The 9,313-nt window shown below is 40.6% G+C and overlaps 1 protein-coding gene across 7 annotated transcripts in view; it reads left to right on the forward strand.

The window, feature by feature from the left end:
• Positions 1–9,313, forward strand: part of SLC4A4 (solute carrier family 4 (sodium bicarbonate cotransporter), member 4) — a 345,530-nt gene that overhangs the window by 105,822 nt on the left and 230,395 nt on the right. The gene's annotated exons all lie outside the window — the stretch shown is intronic.

The raw sequence follows: 9,313 nt of genomic DNA on the forward strand, positions 1-9,313 counted from the left end.
GCACTGTCTTATATTTATGAGTATACTAGAGGTCCGATGCATGAAATTCATGCATGGGTAGGGTACCTAGTCCTGACTGGCAATCAGGGCCAATCTGTGGGGTGACTGGTAGGGCAATTGAGGGGTCCCCACTGGCACCCACCTTGGCTGGCCTGGCGCTGCCTGCTCACCAGCTTTACCCCCTGCCATTGCCGCTGGTTGCCTCCCTCTGTGGGGCGACTGGTAGAGTGACTTGGGGCCCTGCTGGCACCCACCTTGTCTGGCCTGGGTCATGCAGGCTGGGAGCAGCTCCTGCATTAAGTGTCTGCCCCCTGGTGGTCAGTGTGTGTCATAGTTACTGGTCATTCCACCGGTCGTTCCACCGTTTGGTTGATTTGCATATTAGGCTTTTATTATATAGGATTTTTGTAAGCCAGAAGATCAAAACTCAATTTCACCATCCATAGATGTGCCTCGTAATCTCTTCACTTTTCTTATTGTTACTATATGCAAACCAGATGCAGAAACTGAGTCAGGGCTAAAGGAGCATTGACTCAGAGTTGAAGCTGAGCATGGGATCTTGGTCTTATAATTCTGACTGCATCACTCTACCTATAACTACTGTTTACTCAGGGTTGTGTTGTCACTAGATAGGAGAGCATGTGCAGAACCCGAGGTGAACACTACTTCTTAAGCTATAAAGATCCATTTCCCCTGAGGATGTGAGAACCAGCTGCACTGCACAAACACTACATTGGCCCCTTGCAGAAATTTTGCCGACATATCAGCCAGGTTTGGAGGATCTTTGGTATCTTATAGGAGTCCTTCCTAAAACTTTTTGAGAACCCCTTATCCATCACACCCCCAGACAACAGTACTTCCTTAATTCATTTTCACATTATTAGACAATTTGAGTATTAATCTATATATATAAAAGCCTAAGTGACCGAATGACCAGAATGACCAGAACGACTGGCCTCTATGATGCGCACTGACCACCAGGGGGCAGACGCTCAACTCTGGAGCATCCCCCTGGTGGTCAGTGCGCTCCCACAGCGGGAGTGCTGCTCGCTCAGCTGACTAACCCGTCCCAGCAGCCCACCAGCCCAGTGGCAGACACTCCCTCCCTCAGTAGTTCTGCAGGTTCAATCTCTGGAGACGGGCCAGGCACTGATGGCCCAGCGCCACCAGCATGATCCCTTCAGTGCTGCTGGCCTCCTGGAAGTCAGCCTCGGGCACCATGGCTGCTTTCCCTCCCTAGATGCTCTGCAAGGAAGAAACAATATAAAAGTGGCCACTAGGTGGCTCCCCGACGACCAGCACAAATGTCAGCAGGGCGGATCTGGATCCGAGGCCGCCAGGGTGTCCCACCACCTGCCCAGAAGGCCGATCTCGTCCTGGCCCCCCTCACCGCCCTCGGGACCCCACCTGTGCATAAATTCGTACACCGGGCCTCTAGTGTTTTATATTTACCTTGACTGTTATGTCCTATTGAGTCATCTAATGTCAACATTGGGTTGCTTTTATCTCAACCAACCCTAACTTCTCACTTGGTAACTTGATCTCGATTCTCCCTTTGGTCCCTTTAAGTTTGCTGTTAATATTTTTTTGGCTTTGGCATTTGTACCTTGACTTTCTCCTGGATTTTGGCTTATCTAGTCTTTCAGACTCTGAGCATCTTCCATAGCCTTAGTAGGAGTTCCCTGTCTCATTTTTCATATTCCTCTGAATCTGAATCCCACCTATCCCACATAAGGAAGGTGTCAGAGGGATTCCAACAGTTTTCGAGTGAATGTCTTATGTTTACCTTATAAGATTTCTAAAGTATTTTATGAACACAGTTCTAGGATGATCCTTTCAGTGCTGCTGGCCTCCTGGAAGTCAGCCTCGGGCACCATGGCTGCTTTCCCTCCCTAGATGCTCTGCAAGGAAGAAACAATATAAAAGTGGCCACTAGGTGGCTCCCCGACAACCAGTGCAAATGTCAGCAGGGCAGATCTGGATCCGAGGCGGCAAGGGTGTCCCACCACCTGTCCAGAAGGCCGATCTCGTCCTGGCCCCCCTCACCGCCCTCAGGACCCGACCCGTGCACAAACTCGTACACCGGGCCTTTAATGTTTTATATTTACCTTGACTGTTACGTCCTATTGAGTCATCTACATGTCAACATTGGGTTGCTTTTATCTCAACTTACCCTAACTTCTCACTTGGTAACTTGATCTCAGTTCTCCCTTTGGTCCCTTTAAGTTTGCTGTTAATATTTTTTTGGCTTTGGCATTTGTACCTTGACTTTCTCCTGGATTTTGGCTTATCTAGTCTTTCAGACTCTGAGCATCTTCCATAGCCTTAGTAGGAGTTCCCTGTCTCATTTTTCATATTCCTCTGAATCTGAATCCCACCTATCCCACATAAGGAAAGTGTCAGAGGGATTCCAACAGTTTTCGAGTGACTGTCTAATGTTTACCTTATAAGATTTCTAAAGCATTTTATGAACACAGTTCTAGGAAAGACAGATCTGAGCTTATGTAGGTTTTAAAAATTGTGATAAATAGATAAATGTGTTTCTAAACTAGTTTTAACTGCTACATGATGGATCTAAAGAAGGAGTTATTTGAGAAGGCAAAGGAACTCTTAAGTTTTATGATTGATATTTAATTAATTGGAAATTCTGAACCCAATTAAGGAACAGCCATGCATTACACATCACCACAAGCCTTAGAAGTGAATACTACTTTCTCTTTTCATTTTTTTCTGAACAGGAAGCTGTTAATAATGAATCCTGAAGTGGCACTCATTTACCTCCCCACTGGTGAATGGAGGTTTTCTCCAGATGATTTGAAGTGTTATACATCAGCTTTTCATACCAGGGATTAGGAAATGTTGGCTAGAAAGAGTATAGTGAAGCATATTGTTTTGAAAAAGGTGATTACTTTTATTGGCATTGCTCTGTGAAATACAAGGATTGTTTTAGCACACTTGAATAGGAAATTGAAATCCCTAACCAGCCCACACATACTCTCTGATCCCTGGTTTCCATCAGCCTTATGTGGTTTTGCTCCATGGATAACTTAGAAGGAAGTTTATTTTTGTCACAAATGATGCTCCTCTGCTCTAAATAATGGTTCTAAAAACTTAGCTGATCCCAGTTTATTACTAGAGGCCCAATGCACAAAATTGGTGCATGGGTAGGGTCCTTAGGCTTGGCCGGTGATCAGGGTTGATCCATGGGGCCCCTGCTGGCACCCACCGTGGCTGGCTTGGGGCCTGTGGGCTGGGGCAGCACCTGTGTTGAGCGTCTGTCCCCTGGTGGTCAGTGTGCATCATATCGGCTGGTCATTCCACGAGTTGTTCAGATATTTGGTCGATTTCCATATTAGGCTTTTATTATATAGGATTGGAAATAATTTAGCAAGTTTCTGTTGATAATTTGGGAAGGTACTTAATGAAACAAAATCAAAACTTCACTTGTTTACTTTTTTCTCCCAAAGGCGTATGACCACCAACCAAACCTGGATTAAATGAAGTAGGGAAAATGATTACTCAGACTTGTAATCCAGATGCCATCTCTCAAGTAGTTGAACTGAGCCTTTACAAATGATCTTGGCCTGGTTTTTGGGTCTTGAACATGTGTTGCTGGTTGTTTACCCTAATGCAGAGTTTTTTGGGTAGATAAAACAAGCAAATGGAGCAGTCTGCTGTCTGAGAACAGCCAAACTATAAATATCAAGTCGGTAGTGTTGGAGGAACTGTTATATATTCTTTTCTTTGCTAAGAATGTAATTTAGCATTAGAGAGGTTGGGTGATCACTGCCACAGTTTTGGACCTTTAACTCAGGTAGAAACGAAGAAAAATTTATTGTAGAATCTTAATGATGTTTTTGTATTATGTTGAGAGTTTTATCAAAATCTTTCGAGCAGTGATATATCTATGAGGAATATGGCTTTTTTTTTTTTTAACAAAAAACCAGTCCTTATAATGTTTTCTTGATACATGTGGTTCCTACTCTCCCCTTTGAATGGGATTATAATTTGAATCACATTTTTCAATATTGCTATCTAGAAAAAGATGGGTAGAACTTTTTGGCAATGTGGAGATGAAGTTGTCAGTAGTCCTAAAGGTTCTTTAACACTTGGTGCCTTTATATTCTTATGCATTTTGACAGAGAGTCTATAGGAAGAAGGCTGTCTTTTGTATGTGAAGGCATCTCATGGCAGCATTAGCATGGTGGTTTTGACACTAATTTTGGAGCATTAAATTTAGCTACTTTGTATAGAAGATCATTGCACTTGAGCAAAGTCTGGAGACTTTATTTTTGGAGTCCTGAAGATTTCCTAATGTTGATGAGAATCGGGTCTGACTTTAGAAACCTCAGGGTATAAATTGTGCTGATAATTGTTCTGAATTGAACCTGGAGAAAATGCTGATGTGCTCACTCTTAAGCAGAGTGATTCATCATAGAAACCTTATCACGGACAGCTCTGGCAGAGCAAAGCGAAGTGGAGTTAGAAATGAAAGGAAAATGGAACTGGGAGTTCTGACATACATTAGGAACTTTTAGGTCTTTTAGGAAGAGGCTGTTGGGTGGCCATATTCTTTTCCATCTTAATTAATGGGTGAGTTTCTGTTTGCAGAAAGCATCTTCCCTTTCCATGCCACATTCAAGCAGCCCCTCACCCCTGTTCCCATTGTTCTGTGCTCATGGGATTATTTTTAGACCCGTGTGGCTGCCCAGTCTGCTAGCTTTCACAGTCATAGCCAGTCCTGTTACATGGTATTGTACTAGGGTCGTGACATTGCCATGCTGGGCCCTGGTGACAGTGTTTATAATGTGATTCCCTTTCCGGGTGGATTTTCAGACATGGGGCATCAACAGTGGTATGGAGCCAAAAGGATGAGTAAGTGTGAAATGTCCATTAAAACACCTGAGAGGAAGATGAATTGGAGGGTAGGAGGGATGCAGGTTTGTGATATGCAACTGGGCAAAGAATCAGTGAGATTCAGTTATTACTATTTCTGTGGGCCCATGGTTTTTTTCTCCCAAAGGCTTATGACCACCAACCAAACCTGGATTAAATGAAATAAGGAAAATAATTAGTCAGCTCAGGCTGCCATAACAAAACACCACAGACTGGATGGCTTAAACAATAGGAAATTATTTCTTACTGTTCTGGAGGCTAGGAAGGTCCAAGACCAAGGGGCCAAGTGATTTGGTTCCCTAGTGAGGGCTCACTTCTTGCCTTGCAGATGAAAGCCTTCTCACTATGTCCTCACACAGTAGAGAAAAAGAGGAAACAAACTCTGGTATCTTCACTTATAAAGGGCACCAATCCCGTCATGAGGGCCCCACCCTCATGAGTTCATCTAAACCTAAATACCCATCAAGGGCCCCATCTTTAAATGCTACCTCATTAGGGATTAGAGTTTTTCTATATGAATTTGGGGGAGGGGAGAGAATTCAGTCCATAATTGTTACTCATTAGGCCATCATTGAGGTTGCTAAAACCCAAAATGACTGATTTGAATTTTATATCTCTCTGATAGAGATTCTTGAAATATTGAAATGATATTAACAATATAATTAATATAATTAAAATACTTAAAATAAAAGAATCAACAGGCCAAAAAAGACTTTGAGCCAATGTCTTCTCAATATAGCATGCCCTGGAATTTTATAGACAAAATTTATTTGACTGCTAGTCCATAACTGGGACTGCTTTTTTGTGAACGGCTTAGTAGCATTACAGCCCCCCTCTCTCCCCCCGCCACACACACATTAATGTCACTGACAGCCTAGTTTTAATTTTTCCACCCCTCGATCGACAGAGATTATCAAGGAGGAAGACAGAATTAATTGGGGGGAATTTAAGGGCTATCACCTTTTTATTCTAAAGAATTCTGAGTATTTTATTTAGATTACCTGAGTCCTGATAACTTTTTTGTAATGTAAACATAGGTAAGATCCTTTTTCAACATTTTGAAGATGAAGGGCTAAGGCATAGATATTTCCCAAAAATGTCTCAGCAGGTTCCAGTTTTTATTACCTCTTGCTAGCTGAAATTGAACTTATTCTGCTCCTAAGTAAGATAGTTGGGTAGTGTTCTGAAATCCAGGATCTTAGTGTTGTTGACTCCTTATAGCTGAATAATAATGGCATGGTACATTAAGGATAATTGTGTTAATTGACAGCTTTTCATGTGTGGGAGTTTATTAATACATGGATGCCTACGTATTTTTAAAATTACCTTATTTTAATGAATGCTGTTTTGCTTTCTTAGCTAATTTGAAAAGAAAAAGTAACCATCTAATTTACCTGTCTAGAATCTGCCAGCATGTAAATCAGTAATCATTTTCTGGATCTGTTGAGGTAGAGGTAGGTTAAAGCACGGAGAAAGGCTAGATGACATGTACAGATCACTCCAAGAAAAGTTGAGTTCCATATAAACACATTCTTTGATACAAATTACTTTGAAGATGCTAATCTCTAACCTGTTAAAATGGAATTGTATATATTCCATTATTTTAAGCTAAAAAGGAATCATCACATATGGTTGAAAAGTAACTGACTCGTATCTGCATATATCAGGACTCTTTTGGTTGAAAGTGACAAAAAAATGATCTCAGATTATTTTAAGCTAAAAGGGAATCATCACATATGGTTGAAAAGTAACTGACTTCATGTCTGGCTGAATCTAGGTGCTTGAATGATGGCATTAGGAACCTGTGTCTACCTGATTCTGAGTTCTTTAATGTTTATTCTCAGGCAGGCTCTTCCCTTAGGTTGCAAGATGACCATCTGCACTCAAAGCTTTTGTTTTACTGTCTTAACACCTTAGCATAAAGTGAAAATGTATTTTCTAGAAGTTGCACCAAAAGGCTGATACTTACTTCCTCTGATTGGCCTGGATTAGGTAAAGTATCCACTCAGCAATGAATTGCCGTGGCCAAGAGTTATGATATCCTCATTGTTCAGACTGTATTGCAGGGGCTGAAATCAGCCTCAGTGAACTTACAGGTATAAAGATGGTTCTGCAAAAGAAAATTGGAGGCTGTTGTCAGAAAAAGAGTTTAGGTTGCCGAGTGGGCAGGAGTAACAGATAGTTACTACAATGCATTTGTGTTTAAAAGATTTATATGTATGTGAAACTTTACTCAGTTATTTCTCATTTCTTATAGTTATGAATATGACAATGAAGTTTGAGGATTTCATATGTATATTTAAGTGTATTTTTAGAGTACTACAGTGGTCTAATAATTAGATAAATTGTAGAAGTTTTAACAACCATGATGTCAACCTACAAACTATATCTCAGAATGAAGAAGGGAAATGAACACTTAAAATTATAGCTATGTAAATAAGTTGGTGATAGCGCATTAATACATAAAGAGATAAAGTTATTTCTTTTTATACTTTGGTTTGAGAGCTCAGAGTTTACCAGATGGTGGACTTTGCCAGGAGAAAAGACAAGATCCAGAAATCCTCATTTAACCCACAGGAGGAAATTTGCATATAAACTTGCCATGCTCAGTATGAATTGTTCATTATGATCATTATTTCTATTAAAAACAATTTTTCTTGGTAGCCTGCAGGGTGGCCACAGTGGGATGCTTCCAAGACCGAAAATAAAAGGGCACAGTCACAAGGTGCCTTTGTGTGGTTAATGAACCAAATGCTCAGTTATTACTTTAGGACTATTTCATATGCCATTGTGATTTCTGTCTCTTCTGAAATCCAGTACACTTATGTTTGTGCTGTTCATGTGGCAATCTGACCCTTTTTTTGTTTTTGTTTTTAAATGAGATTATTCATTAGAGTGTGATGGCTAAGAAATGGGCTTGGAAATAATATGGGTAGGTTTGAGGTTAATCACTTGTGTGATCCCTTAACCTTTTAACACTCAGTTTCCCCATCTGTACTATAAGAATAATATCAGAGGAATATAATAGTAGATATTTCATAGGCTTAACAATACCTGATATAGTGTAACCATTCAAAAATGTTAGTGATTGCACATTACATGTTTATTCATGCCATTTTTTGTATTGTTATTTGTTATCTTACCTTCTACGAGTTCCTTGAGGACAGAGAACTTAAAAATAGTTTATGTTCTTTCAACAAATACTGTAGTGTATTGCACCCACTAAGAATTAGTAAATATTGAGTTGCAAAGTAAAAGTATAGAACTATAGATACTTCAATTACTGCTAGGCCTCAGGGTTTCCATTTTGTCACACCATCTCGTTTTCCTACTGTGTTTACAAAGAGGCAGAGGAAAGAAGCAGAGAAATATTTCTTGTGATAAACTGGGGCAGAATGTATATTATTTATTTTTTAACTCATTGTCTTAATCATTCTGTTATCCATTCTTTTTTGTGTAACTTCACTGTGCATTAAGTAGGCACCAAGAATAGTTGGAGTAAGGGATGAACCAGATGGTTGGCTTAGTCTAGGTGCAAAGACAAAGTACAGCAATGAATACCACACAAAGCAGTGGGTACTAAGTGTCTTCATAGAAATGCAGATTACATGTTGTGGTCCCTGGGGGAGGTGCTTGCATCAAGCAGCGAAAATAGGTTGCCTGAAATTGTTTATTCTGTTATTTGTAGCTTCCTCAGCATAGAATGATGACTGTATTTTGGTCTTGGTAAAGCTAATGCAAAGATGGATTAAGGGGAAGGGCAGAATAAGGGCAGTTTTTAAAAGAGGTATTTCTCATTTCAGAGCTCTGTATGCTTCCTTGGGCAAATGGTTATGTTTTTATGTACTTGGAAATGTCTAGGGTTTATTAAGCCGTATCTAATTCATTACTATTCAAAGTGGCTATTAGGTGCATGGTACTAGGCCTGTCTTTGAGAGGAAAGTGCATAAAACACAGACCCTGTCTTCCAGGATCTTGGGGATCTAGTTGGAAAGTCATACCTACAGAAGTTAGGTAATCATGAGCAAACTGCCTAAGTATCTGTTGGTGATAAGTAAGTAGTTTAGACACAAAGTATTATTATGGTTTGACTGAAGGAGAGACTCACCTTTCTGTGAATGGTCAATATAAGTTCTTGGAAAAGATAGAATTTTCAACTGGAGCTTAGCAATTGAGTCAGAGTTAGAGAGGAGAGGGAAGGATAATCTAGACAGGAAAAATGAAAACGATCTGAAGATGAGTGGGTATAGTCTGTCACAAGACACTTCGGGGTGTGGGAGACAAGGTTGGACACACAAATTGGGGCCAGAGTGACATGAAAGGCAATCTGAGGGTAGACTGTCTTCTAGCCGGCATGGTGGAGAGGATTCGGCTCATAACCCTCTCTGACTGAGGGGCAGTGGCTGCTCTGAGGCCA

The sequence above is a fragment of the Myotis davidii genome, unplaced genomic scaffold (assembly GCF_000327345.1).
Source record: "Myotis davidii unplaced genomic scaffold, ASM32734v1 scaffold284, whole genome shotgun sequence".
NCBI classification, from domain to species: Eukaryota; Metazoa; Chordata; class Mammalia; order Chiroptera; family Vespertilionidae; genus Myotis; species Myotis davidii.